This window comes from Amblyomma mixtum, chromosome 5 (assembly GCF_055824585.1).
Source record: "Amblyomma mixtum isolate Tamu chromosome 5, ASM5582458v1, whole genome shotgun sequence".
NCBI lineage: Eukaryota > Metazoa > Arthropoda > Arachnida > Ixodida > Ixodidae > Amblyomma > Amblyomma mixtum.
The window spans coordinates 155,497,471-155,513,859 of NC_143016.1; the positions used below are offsets into that span (position 1 = coordinate 155,497,471).

Genomic DNA, 16,389 nt, shown 5'->3' on the forward strand with positions numbered 1-16,389 from the left:
CGCGCTAGGGACACTAGGGGGGCTGGAGTCCCTAGGTTCATTTTCTCATTTCAGTCGGACCCAGCCACCATGGGCGCTCAAAGCATCATGGGGCGGTGAGCTACTTGTTGCGGAACTGTAACTTTTGGCCAAAAAATAATAAAAAATAAAGCTGTTTGATAGCTACAAACGTCCTAACATTCAATATCTTGTCTAATGATTGCAACAAACGAGCAGAAAAGCATTTAAGTGCAAAGTTTGCCTAAAATAAGACATGACTAGCTTTCCTATTGGCCAAGTGATGAACACTAAAAAAACTAATATTTCGTAATTAACAAGCGCAATTTTAAAAGTAAATATGTTTTCAAAAAAAATTTTGTTGTTTAGATACTTTAAGAGGTTTTTTAATGGCATTTCGGAAGAGTAAAACCTTTTATTGGCGTCGTGTGTCGTCGCGTTTTCACTACTATGGGTTTTGCACACTGCGTTCGCGCGAAAGTCGTCTGCGCACACACGAACTACGTTTTCGGAATGAAACGCTTTAGTACTGCCACTCTGTGTTCCCGAAAAACTACGACTGTGCCGCAACAAGTAGCTCACCGCCCCATGATGCTTTGAGCGTCCATGTTGGCTGAAGTGCAGCGCCGCCAGCTTTCCCTCTAGGTAGTAGTAAGAAACTCTATGATTCAACGTTACTAGAACCAACTCCGTTTCACAGCTCTGCCCGGAGGCGTATTTCCATTTCAGCGTACGTAGACGCATCGGCCGCTAGTTGCGCTGCTTGTCTGCAACGTCACATCCGGCGTTGTCATGACAACATTGGAACGCCGCTGCTCGCAGTCGATTGGGCCACTCGGCGCCTTACCCTTTTTGTGCGCAGAGCCAGTTTGCCCTGCACTCTCGTTTTGGCAAAAAATAACTTCTGTTCTGAAGCCTTCGGCGTGCCTCCAGAAGCGGAGAAATGGGACAAGCGAGGGAGATGCCGTGTCACAGGCTGCTGCGAAGAGCGATGTGACCCGTCTATTATTCTGCGGTTGAGTGACTACTGTTTGTTGCGAAAGGTTGGTCGCAACTTCATATTGTGTACCATGGCGCGATTAACTTCTGATCCGATGGAAGGAGGAGAGCGACATTAGATTACCGCTCTTGCTAGAAGCAACACGTTTCTGTTTAGTGAGCTATTCCTGCGTTAAGAAATAATACAATGGATTGGATGGTAGTCAGGTTGGATGCTAGCTTGTGACAGGGGTTCGGGCCAATGACATATGCACCTTCAACTGCACGCTTTCTGAGGCTACATTTTTCCTTAAGGTGCGGTTGCGGTGTTCACCGAGATGTGGAGATCTGAGAGCTACTGTATCATTTTCTCAAAAAACATTTCCTTTACTCAAAACACATGCTTTCACATTGCTCCGCATAAGCAGACTTAAGTGCTTACCTGCAAGAAAAAAGCACAACTGACTGGACCAGTTTGTGTACGTTTTGTGTGTACTCGCAAAGTGCGCGCATTAGTTGCAAGGTGGTAAGCACCAAACATTCATGTTACTAACATTGTCTATGTGCTAACAGACGCTGCTTGTTGAAATTGCTGCAGAAAAGTGCAGCTTAGATTAAATTTTTTGCCTTTATTTGCAGTGATTCTATGCGAGGAGCAAGTTTGGTCTGTAGACGAATTATTTCATTGATAGACAGGTCACCTGTGAGCCTTGAGTAGCTCTGTTAAAAGAATGAGATGTGCTGCAGGTTATTTTCAGGGTGCCCTCTATCTGCTCTGGCTGTGGCTTGTTTCACTGCGATGTCTGCTCTCACAGTATTACATTGCCTCAGTTATGAATGCTACGGATACCGAGTAACTGTACTCAACTTTTTTTTTTTTTTTACTTGCAGGAAATGACACCTCAAATTGCGGCAACACAAGTACAGGGTTGAGCAGAGGTGATTTCAAGACTTATCATTTCATGAATCTTAGATGCCTGCAAAGCCTTTTAAACAATTTCTATTCATTGGGGCCATTGTTGCTGGGTATAAGAACAGCTATATGCAATAAAGCTTATCGCTGCCGGGTCCTTTTTTTGTTTTGCGGATTTTCTTGATTGGCTTCAGTCGTTTGTGGCAGTTTGGCAGCTGTAACATTTATTGCAACCAAAGATTGCCTGCTTTGGCTATATTTACTTTTCTATTTTGTGTGTGTGGTAGTCTCCTTTCTAAGGAATCCAATTTTTGTGTGTATGAACAACTGATATATGGCCACAGTGCACTTTAGCTAGTGTATTTCCAGGACATTATTTTAAAGACACTTAGGCTACCCTTGTCATGCACAGCCTTACACGTGCCATGCTGTACTTGTCATATAGAGTGCATGCAACAATAGCATAAAGTAATTGAGATTAAAGGAATGTTGTCATTGAGCATTTTGAGGCACAACCCCAATACGTAGTTGTCCGATTCTAGCTCCTGTGGAGGGGCCGCATGTATCCAGTGCCAGACCTGGCAGAGCGTTCATAGACGGCCAGGCATGAGCACTACATTTTGGATCTGTTGCAGAGCTGCTACTCGAATTCAGCATACAGTAAGGCTTTTGGTGCTTTGGAATGTTTGCCTATCTTTATTTACAGTTATTCATAGGCCATTCTTGTTTGGTGACGTGCAAGCTAATATAGATGTCTTTTGTTTTGTATAGCTTAAATGCGCATGCCGTGATGACATTCTCTTACAGTAATGGTAAAAAATGTAGTAGTGTACCAAATTCATACCAATACATACATACACTTAAACATCGGACATGTAACAGTTAATCACTTTACACCACTATGCACAAGAAAGCCAGCAGAGGCAAAATACAATTTTACAGTAACTTAGTGACACCTTCCCTGCAAAAAAAAATTAAAACTCAAATGTGTTTCAGTATAGAAAATAGAGATGTTGTGTGAAGACAGGCATACCGCACATCAAAACAGAATGAGAGGAAGGACGTGTGTATTCACCTCAGTGTGACCCACTGATCTCCACTAGGGAGCTGGATGCCGCGTCGGGCACCCGAAAGTGAAGCCACCGGAAGTAAGTGGCCTTGTCCCGGAAGTCAGCCTTTGGCAGTGCATGAAATCGGACCTCAGCACGGTTTTTCAGTTCCACTTTTGTTTTCCCACTTAGCATTTCGTCTTTTCGTCGTTCTCGTCTTTTTACATGACAATGCCTACCTGTTGCGTCATCAATTGAGCGAGGAGACCAGCGAAGTCTTCGGGAAAGACGTTTCGAAAATAAGGGCCCATTGCATTTCAATGGGGCGACAGACGACAGGACGCCGCAACGCACAGCAAGTATGGAGCCTCGTCTACTCGGCTCGGTGTCGTCTCGTTTGCCTAGCTTCGCCAACTGTGCTCTTTACTGCGATGCTTGATCCCACGCTCAAGCCCAAGTTATGCTATCAATGGGGGATAAATATAAGAAAGAATAGGTTGAAACATTCACCAGGCAGGCAGCTTACTTTGCAGCGACCATTTTACCGAATTAAGTTTAGACCGAACCGGAGCCAGGGCTAGGCTACTATCTTGTGAGGTGTCGACGGTGTTCGGTTGGTTCACATTAGCGCCTCCAAAAGGTATGGTACTGCTTTTTCGACGGAGTGTGTCATGTACTGTTTCGTGTTGTAGCAAGTTAAGCCTGAATGGTCTTTAATTCGTGGTGCTTGGTGCAGTTGACTTCTAACAGCGCTTCTCAAGCGCACTGCACCATTCGCCTTTCTTGTCAGTCGTTCCTCTCGCGCTTGCCTTTTCTTTACTGCACGAAAATTCGGTTTTAAGGTGACCTAGCCTCATCGTCATTCCACTACTTCTCCTTTACGCTCGGAATACACGAACCAGGCAAGAACATAGTGTTTAATGCACGTACCCCCTTGCCGAGGCAGGGTGAGACCTGCATGCCGATTTTCTTCGCTTTCGCAGAAATTACAGGGTTCTGCACACAATGCTCACATTTCTCGCGTTCAGCTTGCTTCTTCCTTTCATATTACAGCAGACATCACACGAAAACAACGCAAAAAACTGAGAACGAAAGGGCGAAAGACACGACTTTTTGCATTGAAATACACAGCAGACACCCGACTTCCGGGACAAGCGGTCCAACTTCCGGTGGCTTCACTCGCGCTCGTCTCGGAAAGCGGGAATGCGGCATCCAGCCACCTAGTGGAGATCAGTGGTATGACCTGCAATGCACAAGGCAGAGTCAATGATAATTTTGTAAAGTGCGAAACTAGCTCCGGTGAGCCTCCAATGGAAAAGGTTTCAGCATCTTGGGAAGAGACCACAGCTGAGGACTTGTGAGGTGCTTGAAGGGAGGAGCATTTATCGGAAAAGTAGATGACTACTAGAAAAGAAGAGAGTGAGCTGGGAGTTCTTGTGGTGAGGAGGTCACCTTTTTTTGCAGCTCACCATTCTGGTCACCACTTTCTGTTGTCATTTCATCTTTTGTGCATACAGTGTCTGAAGGCATCTGCTTCAGGTAGGGAAAGTAAATGTCTCCAGGTCAAGTACTTTTCTGGAGTTGGTGGCACATCTTCCACAATGTCTTTGTTCAGATGTTATCAGTCTTATTATAGGTGTTAATCGTTTTGTGAAACATCTTGATTGTCAGTGCTACAAGTCATTATTAGAATATCTCTCCATCAAGCTCCTTCTAGAATAAATTTCTAGCAAATATGGTTCTGACGCCAGTGCTGTTATAACCTGTTTTCTCCTCCGGCAGCACATTCTCCCAGCTTTTCAAGCATTATCCACTATTTTTTTATTCTTATTTGCATTTGACTTCCAGTGCTTCGTTACATTTGATGAAAGTTGGATTGTCCCTGCTGCTAGAGAAAAAAGCTTCTCTACCTGTTCTGGACATGACAATCAAGGCAGCTGCTGGTGGTGTGTGCACTGATGGCTGTAATAATTTCACTTGAGTTTCTTCATTCAATTCAGTCATCTCCAGCTACAAAAGTGGTGCATAACACGTCTTAAAAGCTCTCTGCATTGCTTTGTATTTGCAGTGCTCAAGTATTTCAGCATCAGTTAGTCGGCAAAGGTATCAACAGCCTACCTGAGTAAGGCGCTGCATTCTTTTTGCATCACACTTATGGCTTCTTGCATTTTTGATGACACTGACTAATGCTTCTGTACCATTCAGTGCATGATAATTGTCGGCTATAGCAGTTCAGTTGTGGACATTTACAGTAAACTTGTTTCACAATTTTGAAAGAGCTTCACTGCCATGTATTGCAATTTTATACTGATCAGAAGGGGTTGTTGCAAACATAATTACATGAAAAGCTGATTTCTGACCTGGGGAGTTTGACTCTTGGCCCTGTTTCACTCTGACTGACACATCTGCATTTGGCTTGTTGCAGGTTGCTTTTCCGCAATCCTTTGCATCACTTTAGAGAGCCTCTGACTACCCTCTGGTCAAAAATGTGTTACGCCGAGGTAATGTGTTGTCATCCCTGGAACACACAGGCGCAGATAAATTTTCGAAAACAGGTATAATAGTGAGATGACATGATCATATAATTTCTTCGTGTTTGTCTCATTTCATGCCGTCTTTGAGGTTTTCCTTCCTTCCACGTGGCCGACTAGCCTGAGCAGACGAAGTTTCCCTTCTCCTATTTTAGCTCAAGGCAGATTTAGTCACACGCCTGTATCGCAGCCTCTCCTTGACAAGTACTTGATCTTTGCTACTATGAGAATTTTGGTCTTCCGTGTGCTTTGTTTTCTTTGCAGCCCGAAGTTTTGGGTTGCTGCATCGTTCATTCTTGGGAGTCAGAAGTTTACGATTGACCTCACATTGAAACGGGCTCCGCCGTGTGTGCCTAATTCAGAAAACGCCGGTAATCATTCAGCGTGTGGGGCAGCACAGAATGGTTCACCGTGCTTTGTGGTAAATATAAATATCAGCGCTCTCTAAAATGTTTAAGTGTGAAGACTATACAAATGATGGAGCACACAGAACACGTTAAAGCATTCATGGACTATGGACAATAAACCAAAAATTTCGTTTTTGTGTGCAGATATCTGCATGGAGACGATGTGATGCCAGAGGAAGTATGTCATTGTGGTCTATGTTGCCACATTGGTCCTACCTGTCGTTCACCTGCCAGCCAGGATAATTGAGGCCATAAGTAGTAGCATGCTGTGTTGCTAGAAGCTGTGAACCATCATAGGCTTACCATTAGAGCTTTGCAGGTCATACTGAGTGTTAATGTACAAATTCATGCAGCATCAACATGTGACATAATCAACTGTAAACCAAACAAAAGTGCACAAAATCAAAGTTGTAACCAAACTTAGATTTGAAAACATATCTTCAAACCGTTAAAAACAGCAGGCACGCACAAACGTTCAGGAATGGCATTATCTGAGTTGTAACCAGACTCAAATTTCAAAACATCTTCAAGCCTTAAAAACAGCAGGCACGCACAAGCATTCAGGAACGGCATTATCACATGAGAAGCTGTATTACCATGAGCACCCATTATCCTTCGCTGAGAGGTAGAGGCAATGCTTTCATTCCTGGTAGGAATGAAATAACAGCTGAGTAAATGTGTAACATTGATTTCTTTCCATCTGCCTTGCATTGTCATTCTCTGCTTAAGGAAGTCAATGCACCAACAACTGGGTGATGGTGTTTAAATGTTCCAAACTCTCTTTACTGCACTTCTTTATGCTCGAGTGCTCGACTTGGCAGAATTTCTCTCATATACTCTTACAATCAAACCTCATCATTACAGGGGAATCAGAATTTCTTCATTGTAACTATTACGTTGCTATAACCATTTCTACCCTAAAAAAGCAGTTTGGCATGTCAGTAAGGTGTACTCTAGACAGAATTAACTGATGGCAATAAGCAGCCTATCATGCGACTAAATGATCGTGGCGTGATTGTTATGGTCACTAATTACACAAGTCGCAAAAGAAACAAAACAAAAAGATCAAACATTTATCGTTATGTTTCACACGCACACAAAAATTGGCTCAATCACAATTCGCCTCGAAGTAATCTTTCATTATCCTCTGGAGGGTCTTCAGGGGCATTTGTATCCGAGCCAACCCCCGTTTGAGGCTGCAGATTTTGTTGTTCTGTGATCACTGTTTATCACATTGGCAAACAGGTGAAACAAAGCTATAGGCTAGGTTAGTGCGCTCACTTTATGCAGTTTCTCACTTGTGAAAAAACCAAGTGCACAAATGCAAAATACAGTCTTACGGTATGCTGTTTGTGCACACATTTTCAGTGATTCAACAAGTGTTGATTTGAGTGCTGTACAACTGCATCCAGTGGTCAGCATCTGCGGCATGTTGCAAGTTGGAGCGGAACACTTTCACATCAGGTATAGAGGACTCGAGGTCTTCTACACAATCTAAGGTAGCCGCCTCCGCCATTGTTTTCCACGAGGAGAGCTACAATTCAGCACTGTGAAGTGCTGTGTCGTCAGCCACCGCAGGCAGCAAGTCCGTGAACTGCCAGCACGGACATATAGCATTGGAGACAAGACCAAGCTCAGAAGAGCGCAGGAAATAAAATCGCGTGAAGTAGTGTTTCGGTGTCGTTTATGAGATTCGTACGTGAGTTTGCTTTGTATACTTCTTTGCTTTGTTTTCTTTTTCATGTTGAAACATACCAAGTGTTTCTGCGGACACTTTCGAAAATTTTTATAAATATGCTTATTGGGGTAAAAATTTTGCGGCACAGTGTTACCAGTGTTGGCAGACACCAGAAAAGTGGTGTTTTGTCTGAAGTCGTGAGCTGGTTAACTAATTTTTAATAATTACCTCTGTAACTAGTAGAGTTAGGCACCTAGTTGCAATTAGAGATTTGTAGCTGGTCGTCAGTAATAGCTATACCAGTTTTTAGAGTTTCGAAATCGAGGTTACCCTCGCTGTCGTGACTTGGCAAAATCTGGCTGCATCGTGCGAAAATACCACGGGCTTTCGAAAGCATGGAGGTAAAGCAACTGCTACAGTGCATGTAACTAGTCGAAAAAGCCAAATTTTGTTGAGCCACAGTGCCAAGAGTAATCGCGTTTTCTGATTTCTAAAAACTGATGTGGCTGTTACTAAAGACCAGCTATAAATCTCTAACTGCAATTAGGCGCCTAGGTGAGCTAGTTAAGAAAATTCGTTAACTAGCTTACTACTCACAATGATTCACCAGTTTTCTGGTGTTCGCCAACACTGGTAATACTGTGCCGTAAAAGCCATATTTCCCCCAAAAAGTCTATCTATAAAATTTTTTGAAAGTGTTCGCTGAAACTCCCGGTATATTTATAAATGCAACAGCAGCACACGGCTGTTTTGATTTCGGATCGTGTTCAAATGCTTTTAAACTTTTTGGATTTAAAAAAAGAAACGAGCGAGGTCATGTTTTGGTTTCGTTTATGAAGTTTGTAACGTTGTAAGTTTGCTTTGTATACGCCTGAATTTAGATTTTATGTATGTACGTTCGCGTTACATACGCTCCCTTTGCTCTCTTTCGAATTTAGCGCGCGTGCTCTTATGCTAGGAAAATAGCTTTGTCAAGATGGCGGCGCCCAATTCACCCGCTTCGGTGAGAATTTGTCAGTGTTATTGGGTTTTTAGGCATATTCTTTGCCTTTCAATAACACACGTGATATTCGCTTTGCCTCCTCGCGCCAAAAGCAGAACGAATGAGGGATAAACTTCCTCTATTTTCGATTTTAACTCAAACAAGACTCCGCCGACTGTGGATCGGCTTGATTTGGATGTTCAAGCTAAGGCAGTCATAGTCAAATGTAGCCGTTTCGGTTGTCGGCAGAAAGGTGCGAAATAACTCCACATGATGTTATTAAAAACGTTGCTCGGTTAAGTTGCCTAAAAAAATAGGCCCTGGCTGGAGCTCACTTTACCATGGTACTAGCTATAGTGAACTATAGTACTAGCTTTGCTTTGCTTAGTGCGAATCACAGCGCATAAAATATTTTCACATTTCAACACCAGATGGCGTTACTGCGGCCTGCGCTCCATCCATCTTTCCTTCCTCCATGGCTGCATCCATCCATCCTAATGTTGCAGGAAGTTTTAAAATTCGTCGTATATTTGTGCGACTTCTTTCGGCGGTTTTTGCTTTCGGCTGCTTTAGCGTTTCGAGTCCTGGACCTGCAGTCCGCATCGCTTCGGTTTCTCGAATTGACAATCGTGCCTGCATTCAGTTACAGCGAACCTTTTGACGAGCAGATGCAAGAGGAGCCTGTGGCAACGAATGGCCGGATTGCGGTGAACTTGTGCAGCGAGTTTTCTGGCCGGTGATGTTGACGATAAGATATGCAAGGTAATGATTTTCGTTACTTGAAAAGAACAGCTAATCTCCTCTCTGCAGACCAGGTACAAGAAGCCCCCGTGAAGCTCGTAATTGTAATACGCCTGTTCGTGCGAAAGGAAGTCTTTGAGGGGCTCGGGAGACCTGCATTGCCGTATATTTGTATGCATTTTTTTTTTTATTTGCACACAGCTCAGAAACATGCTGACAAGCAGTATTAACAGGCCTGCAGTCTGGACTTGGCAGGTTACTGGGGCCAGCCCGACACTGCTAGAAAAACCAGCCTAAAGTCCGAGCGCACATTGCCGACTTTATTTACACTGTGAAGCAGTCAATGAGGACGCTGTTGTCATTTGCTAGTTGAGGTGAGCACAAGTAGCAGGTTACCGATCATTTTCCGCTGTGAAGCCGGACTTTCCGATGCCGAACAGCTATACTAATGTTACAGTAAAATGTGGCAGTCAAAGCAGAGAAAGGCCCAACCGAGTAAGGTGTTCGCGCAAAGCAGTGTGCGTCTTGGCCAACACTGTGGCTGCGTTCAGCTAGAGCATTGGCGTTGAATGACATCAGTGATTGTACTGAGGCTGTTCAAGAAGCTCATTTCCTGCGTTGTTTAAATGTGGCAAGTGAACACTACAATGGCTCCTCTGTCTCGATGCCATTGTGAATGACAGGCCTCTCACATTAAAAAAAAGGATTGAAAATTTTCACTTTCCATGTCATGCTCTCAGCAATTCTGTCAAAGTGCTCAAAGAGGTTAATTCAAATTGAGGCAGGTGTAACCATTCAGTCCTCCAAGAGAAAAACAGCCCTGGTGCTATTTTCAGTGCGAGATGGTTTACTACCTTATTTGGCGAAAAGTTTTCTTGTGCTCAGTGCTGAACCAATGCTATATGAAAGCATTTGTTCCTAACCTGGTCGTCATAAAAATTCCGACTCATGTCTTGAGTGATTTATTTGTGGATAGCCTTGATACCTTATATGTGTAGACACATCAAATTTTTCTTAGTGTATTTGTGCTTTGGATTTGTGTAAGGCATCAGTAAGCATGAATCACTGCAAGAAATTTGCCTACGCTCAGTAAATAATTTCTAATTGAATTTCTCTTGCCACACAGTTCCTGTATTGGTTTCAGGTTGCCGAACAATGGTTGCAACGTCACAAGTGAGTATAAGATCACGTGAGGCCCACAAAAACTGCTCTATATTAGCTCCTTATCCAGTTGCTGTCATTCTGGCTTCTGAAGCAGCTTAGCATAAGTTTACAGGAATTAAATTATACAAGCAGTGAATATATTGCAGCTTTTGTATACGTCATTCGATTTCATATACACCTATGGCGACAGAACCTTCGTTCGGCAGCCTGGAACGGAAGCTGCAGGACAAAAGAAAATCGATTAAAAATTATTTATTGAGTGCTGGCGATTTCGATCCTATTACCCTTGTTTACTAATGTCATATGCACAGTTCCAGTATTTGCTATTTCCTTCAAACTATTTGCAAGGGAGTTTATTACAATCCGAGAAAATTTCAGTTTAGTCGGTCAGGTAGTCAGTTATTGAGAAAAGAATCAAAAATTTTCAAAAGGGTGATTTTGAGAAAAACGCAATTTTATGTTTGCACATATACTACAGTAGTTGAGAATGCACCAGCAGAATACATGCACTTGTTGACTTTATTGGCATCTCCTCCGAAGCCTTCATGTTTATTCTCTCTGACGTTTCTTGCTCTCGGAGGAACTTCAGAACTCAGCAACAAGCTCCTTAGCAGCAGCAAGGCAACACGCTGCTTGACAAGCCGGTTGAGACAAACTTCTCGGCTTACACTTGATTGGATGCTATGTGTATTTAGAACTTGCACTTTCTGCTGTATCATCACCATAGATATATTACATCACTGCATGTTGCAGTCTTCAACCGGTCAGTCCCAAGAAATGTTGTTTTAGGACAGCGGTATCAAATCAGCTGATTCATTTATTCGGTGGTTTTGAGTGTCCTGCCGTGGAGTCACTTTCTTAGATGACCTGGCAGTGATAAAGCCACAAACACTGGCTTAGCTGCTTGTAGAACAGCAGTTGGCAGGCTGTTTCTGTGGTAGGAGGCCTCTGGATTGCCTTCACCGAGGGCTCGGACACCATTTCTGTGAAACCAGCTCTTCGACAATCTGGCTTGTTGCTGTGAAACTTCCTCCTTCTCATCTACTATGTAGGCACTGTCACCATGATGAAGCAAAGTGATCGCAACAAAAACCTGTGACAACTAGGCTTCAGTGCTCTACAAAAGCATTCCTTATGATAAAACTTTCAATTGAAACTGATAAAAAAGTACAGAACTTGAACATCTATGTTATAAAAAAAAAAATACATGTCCACAAAAAAGATGATGGAAAACAACATGTAACCAAAATGCTTTTTTAAATACTATGAGGTGCAGTTTTCAACACGGTGTCGAACTGGAGTTTTTTCAGGTTCGGGTTTACACTTTTTGGATTCCGTTCTGGGTTTGGCTCCAGAGCAACATTCCATTCCGGTTCAAAACGGTTCAGACTGTATTGAACCGGTTCAGACGGGTTCAGGATAAAAAAAATTTAGAATGTAGATGAGTTTTAATCAACCAAGCTTGCTATGCTGTTTACTTTTTTCTGGCACATCAATATATAAAATAAAAAATGCAAAAATTTTTTAAATGCGAGATGTTCTTACTTTACACACTTTATTTATTGTCCGCGGCAAAAAGGCAAATTTACGGCAAGAGCTGCAAAATTAAATGAACTCTAAATTAATGTAATTAATTTTAATTAATGCAAATTATTGCTTGCTGGTCACCACTATTGGTGCTTATAATTTTTGATAGGTGGATATACATTAGTGAACAAAAAAATTAATTTCCATTTTTTTTTTATAAATTCAGAATATCATGAAAACAAGCTACCTCAATAAAACGGAGAGTTGAGCTAGTTGGTACATGTTTCTTGGAAAAAACAGCGCTAAACGAAAGGACAACGAAAAAGAGTACAACAGGACCGGCGCCGGTCCTGTTGTACTCTTTTTCGTTGTCCTTTCGTTTAGCGCTGTTTTTTCCAAGAAACAAGCTACCTATTTGCTATTTCTGAGTACAGTTTGATGCAGTAATGTCCTTTTCATCAAGCAGGAGTTGCATGGTGCACTGTCTCGTTTCAGTTCCTTTTTTATGTTTGTCCTTTCATGGGCTGTTTCCATTTCATGAACTTTTCCTATGTTCTAAATCATTATTAACTTGCTGCCACTTTCAAGTGATGTGGTGTGTGGGAACATGGACCACTGCACGTGCTTGTAAGAAATGGCCTAGGCCTAGTTAAGAGTTGCCACGACTGCTCAAATGGTAATTATCCCTGGCCACAACTCTGGGATTGTCATCTCTGAGTGGTTTTCAGAGTAACGGAGTTGACGGCTTTTCAAGTTTTGAATGGATATAGATTCAGAGGAGGTTTGGTTTTTTGGGCTTCATCGGAAGAGGCCAAATCAACAGAGTAAGTTGTTGAAAAAGAAATTGTTCGCATGAGCCAAGAAAACTCTCGACTCTATGCTTTCAACTTTTACAAAGTTTTTTTTTCTCGTACCAGGATCTAAAATGGTCGTATGAACTGTGAAATGTCAGGTGCCATGTGCTAAGCTAAACGACTGGAGCGCAGCTTCATACCTACACGTGTGCAAAAAGAATCGGGCTTACAGTATGATATAGGCTAATGAACACCTGGTGTGGATAGGTGTCGAATGTAATACAGTGCTTTTATTAGAGTAATCGAAGTTCTTGTCATGTGGAAATGATAGGATTTGTTGTATACTTAGGCCAGATGCACTTTATATGAACCTCATCATCAAATTTTATCATTAAATCATGGAGGCGGCAACAGCACTGCCACAGGCTGATTCTCCTCTTGTACAGTAGGCCTCCTTGAACAAATTCAAGGTGTAATGAACAAAAAGATCTAATTATTGTTGGAAAGATTATGGTTTCATAGGCACACAATATTCTGGGCTTTAGATAAGAGTTGAAACAGAACGGTGACTCGAAGCACTCTTCTAAGCTTCTGAGAACTTGGTAGAAAAGGAGGAAGAGCTGACATTATGAGTTGCCATGCTGACCTGCGGAAATTATGTGCATTGAAAATTTTTGTATTTGATCCTGCAGCCATGGGTTCCACATCCATGGGTGTATATGAGCTCGAGCCGTGTAGGAGGCATGTAAAGAGACATCTGCCTTTGCAACAGTGGCAATGTGAAATTCGATAAAGGGAGCTGACAAAACTGCACCCGCGAATTTGGCCTGCACCCATACCAACGGTGAACTAGTAAGGTGAACAGCAACGAAAGGTTGCTATTCGTGTGACGTTGTAATCCTCTGCTTCGGTTGTAAATAGACACTGGCATGATGCCTTATGCTGCCTCGAGGGCCCGTGAATATTTACTTCCCTCAACTGTGAACATGAAAATAGCTTAGCACATGCGTCAAACTTCGCTGTCGCCTGAAGTTTGCCGCCACTCACAGCCACTCACCCATGTCCTATCACCACTCGTCTCTCTCCCACTTACATCCACTCACTCGCACTCACACTCATGACCACCCACACATCCATTCACTCGCACTCACAACCACTCACTCACACTCATGACCACCTACACTCGCATCCACTCACTCGCACTCATACTCACTGACGTAGGTGTGAGGCGATATGAGTGCACTCATGAGTGAGTGTGCCGACCTATGCTGTTAAGAGCCAGATTCTTCTAGGCGTCCGTGCTGGGCAGTCCCACAGCAAGTGATGAGTGTTGGCTTCAATATCTTTGCATTGACATATTGGACACCCAAGTCGAGGAAGGAGATCTCGAAACTGAGGCCATTTCTGAGTCACAGCTGGAGTGAGGGCAACCCCAACCCAGATCCTCCGAAGCACAACCTCCTCTGCAGAAGAGGGTTACCGCACAGGCTGAGAGCACGTTTTTGGCACAAGAGGTGTTCCTTTCCCGATGAAAGAAAGGTACACTGTAGTAGCTTCGTTGCTAGGCCCTTATGTCTTAGTCAAGGTTTGAAGGCGAAGCTCTAGACCCTCCGCTACTGGCTGTGAACACCTCAGACACTTATCGCATCCCTGAAGCGGCTTGTCCACAGCCAGAAGGGCCTCGGCCAGAAGCATATGACCAAGCTTATAAAATTGGCTTGATAGGGTCTGCTCTGAGGGAACAAACGTGCACAGTGCACTTTTCAAAAAATTAAACGCTACTTTTATCTGACATTGTCTTTTGACTGTAATAAGGCAAGTCCACTTAGTACAGATTTCAGATACAATGAACGCTCAGGTTCGTTATAAGTAGGCTCAACTGTATTCAAAGCCTCAGTTGGCTGCTAGCTCTCTAGAGTGTACAGGTTATCAGCAAATACAGATCGCGACAGGGAATTCGCCTCAGCCAGGTTCACAGTTCACAGCCAGCTCACATTTCGGTTTCACGGGCCGCCTGTTGGCTATGGTTACCGTGATCGGTTGAGACTTAATACTACAAGAAGGTTAAAAAAAGTGATGTGCTGCCTCTTCATTTGTTGTCTTGCCAATTTTTGGGGCAGGCAGGCAAAAGAGTTGGAACAAAAGCTCGCAAAGTAGCGTTTGATCTAGTTTTTAGCATTATCTCAACTCCTGCAGCTGCTGAAACAGCATGATATAACCAATTGAGCTATAGTTTTATTTCAAAGTGTGAACAAATGGGCCGAAATTTGCGGTCCCTACTCATTTAAAAATTCCCACATGCTGCTGGACTGCTTTAAGTGCGAAGAAAAACGGTTGTGGATAGGCTTTCTCCTCCAGACATTTGAGAGCCTGCAGAGTACTCTTTTGTCTTCCCAACTTGTAGAAATGCTTTCTGTAGAACAGGCTAAAAGTCTTGAAAGGGCATATTTAGACCTACCATCCCATTCCTTCTTTGATGGCAGTACTGTACTTGGTGCTAAAGTAATCGTGTGTTTCATTTGTGAATGACAATCCCATTGTTCGTGTAATAAAAGGGACCAAATGTCACCTTCTCAAAATGCAAAAGTATTGACACCAAGACAGTGCAGATATTTATTTATTTATTAGTACCTCACAGGCCCCGAAGAGCATTGGGTGAGGGGGGCAAATCGGAAAAAAGGTATATACAGATGGAAAAAACCGTAATATCGGACAAGAACGCGGTAAGCATGCTTAGCATGCTTTATGGTTCTACAGCGGATTTGCATCGTCACCAAAGTATTATCCCCAGAGGGTATTAAACGTGCACTAAGGCTAACATGGTGAAGTCTTATTCACAGGTATGGGTAAATGTTGACTGTGGCTCACTGTACTGTTCATTTTCTATTCCAGATGTACTTGTATTTCAAGCAGCAGACAACTTCCTTTCAGGAATAATTTCATCACTACTTGATGTGTCTGCAATAGTAACGTCCAGAATAAAGACCTTTTCAAAGATACAGTACTGCTGGAAGATCTCTTTTATTGTTTTGTTTTTGGATAAACTGTGTCAGCGCACATCTTGCTCTTGCACGTCATGCATGTCTTAGATTTTCTCAGTCTTTCTTGACCCTTGGAGAACTACAAAAGCTTCCTTGAGGTGCCGAGGAATGCCATGCATCTTAGTTTATACCCTTTGTGCTGTACACGTATGCATACAAAATGAAGATGCGAGAGAGAGCCTGTTAAAAGAATACTCAAATTCATTGAATGATGACTGGCTATATAGTGAGAACCTATAAAGCAGTTATTGCGACTAGTCCGAAAGTGAGGTGAGTAAAGCAAAGCTCCAGGTTCATGCATGCTTGGATATAGACACTTCAGGTAACCCAGTAAGAACTCGGTGGTTCTATAGAACACAGTTTGATAATCCGTGAAAGTATGTATGCACATACAAGCAGTGGCTGGCTTGCTGTGCATCTGTAAAAATTGGCAGTTCTTCTGATGTCCCACCAGACAATAGCGTCTTTGAAAATTGAAATATAAATTGCACTTCCTGTGCTCCCACCTAACTCAACTTTCTTCTGTACAGGGTTATGCACTGCCAACTTGAACACAGGAGCACGCTCTCTGGTTACACTTCAGCTCT

At 42.9% G+C, this 16,389-nt stretch overlaps 1 long non-coding RNA gene across 8 annotated transcripts; it reads left to right on the forward strand.

Moving 5' to 3' along the window:
- Positions 1–816: 816 nt before the first annotated feature.
- Positions 817–15,762, forward strand: LOC149344213 (uncharacterized). 8 transcript variants are annotated; one of them, XR_016283188.1, is made up of 6 exons: positions 817–1,040; positions 1,867–1,914; positions 2,431–2,548; positions 5,363–5,889; positions 7,244–7,339; positions 9,179–12,295. It is a non-coding gene; the product is annotated as an uncharacterized LOC149344213 (long non-coding RNA). The 8 variants fall into 8 exon arrangements; XR_016283187.1 differs by adding an exon at positions 15,654–15,762 and having other exon boundaries at positions 818–1,040; positions 5,363–7,339; positions 9,179–10,449; XR_016283189.1 differs by adding an exon at positions 15,654–15,762 and having other exon boundaries at positions 818–1,040; positions 5,363–7,339; positions 9,179–9,297.
- The last annotated feature ends 627 nt before the right edge of the window (positions 15,763–16,389 follow it).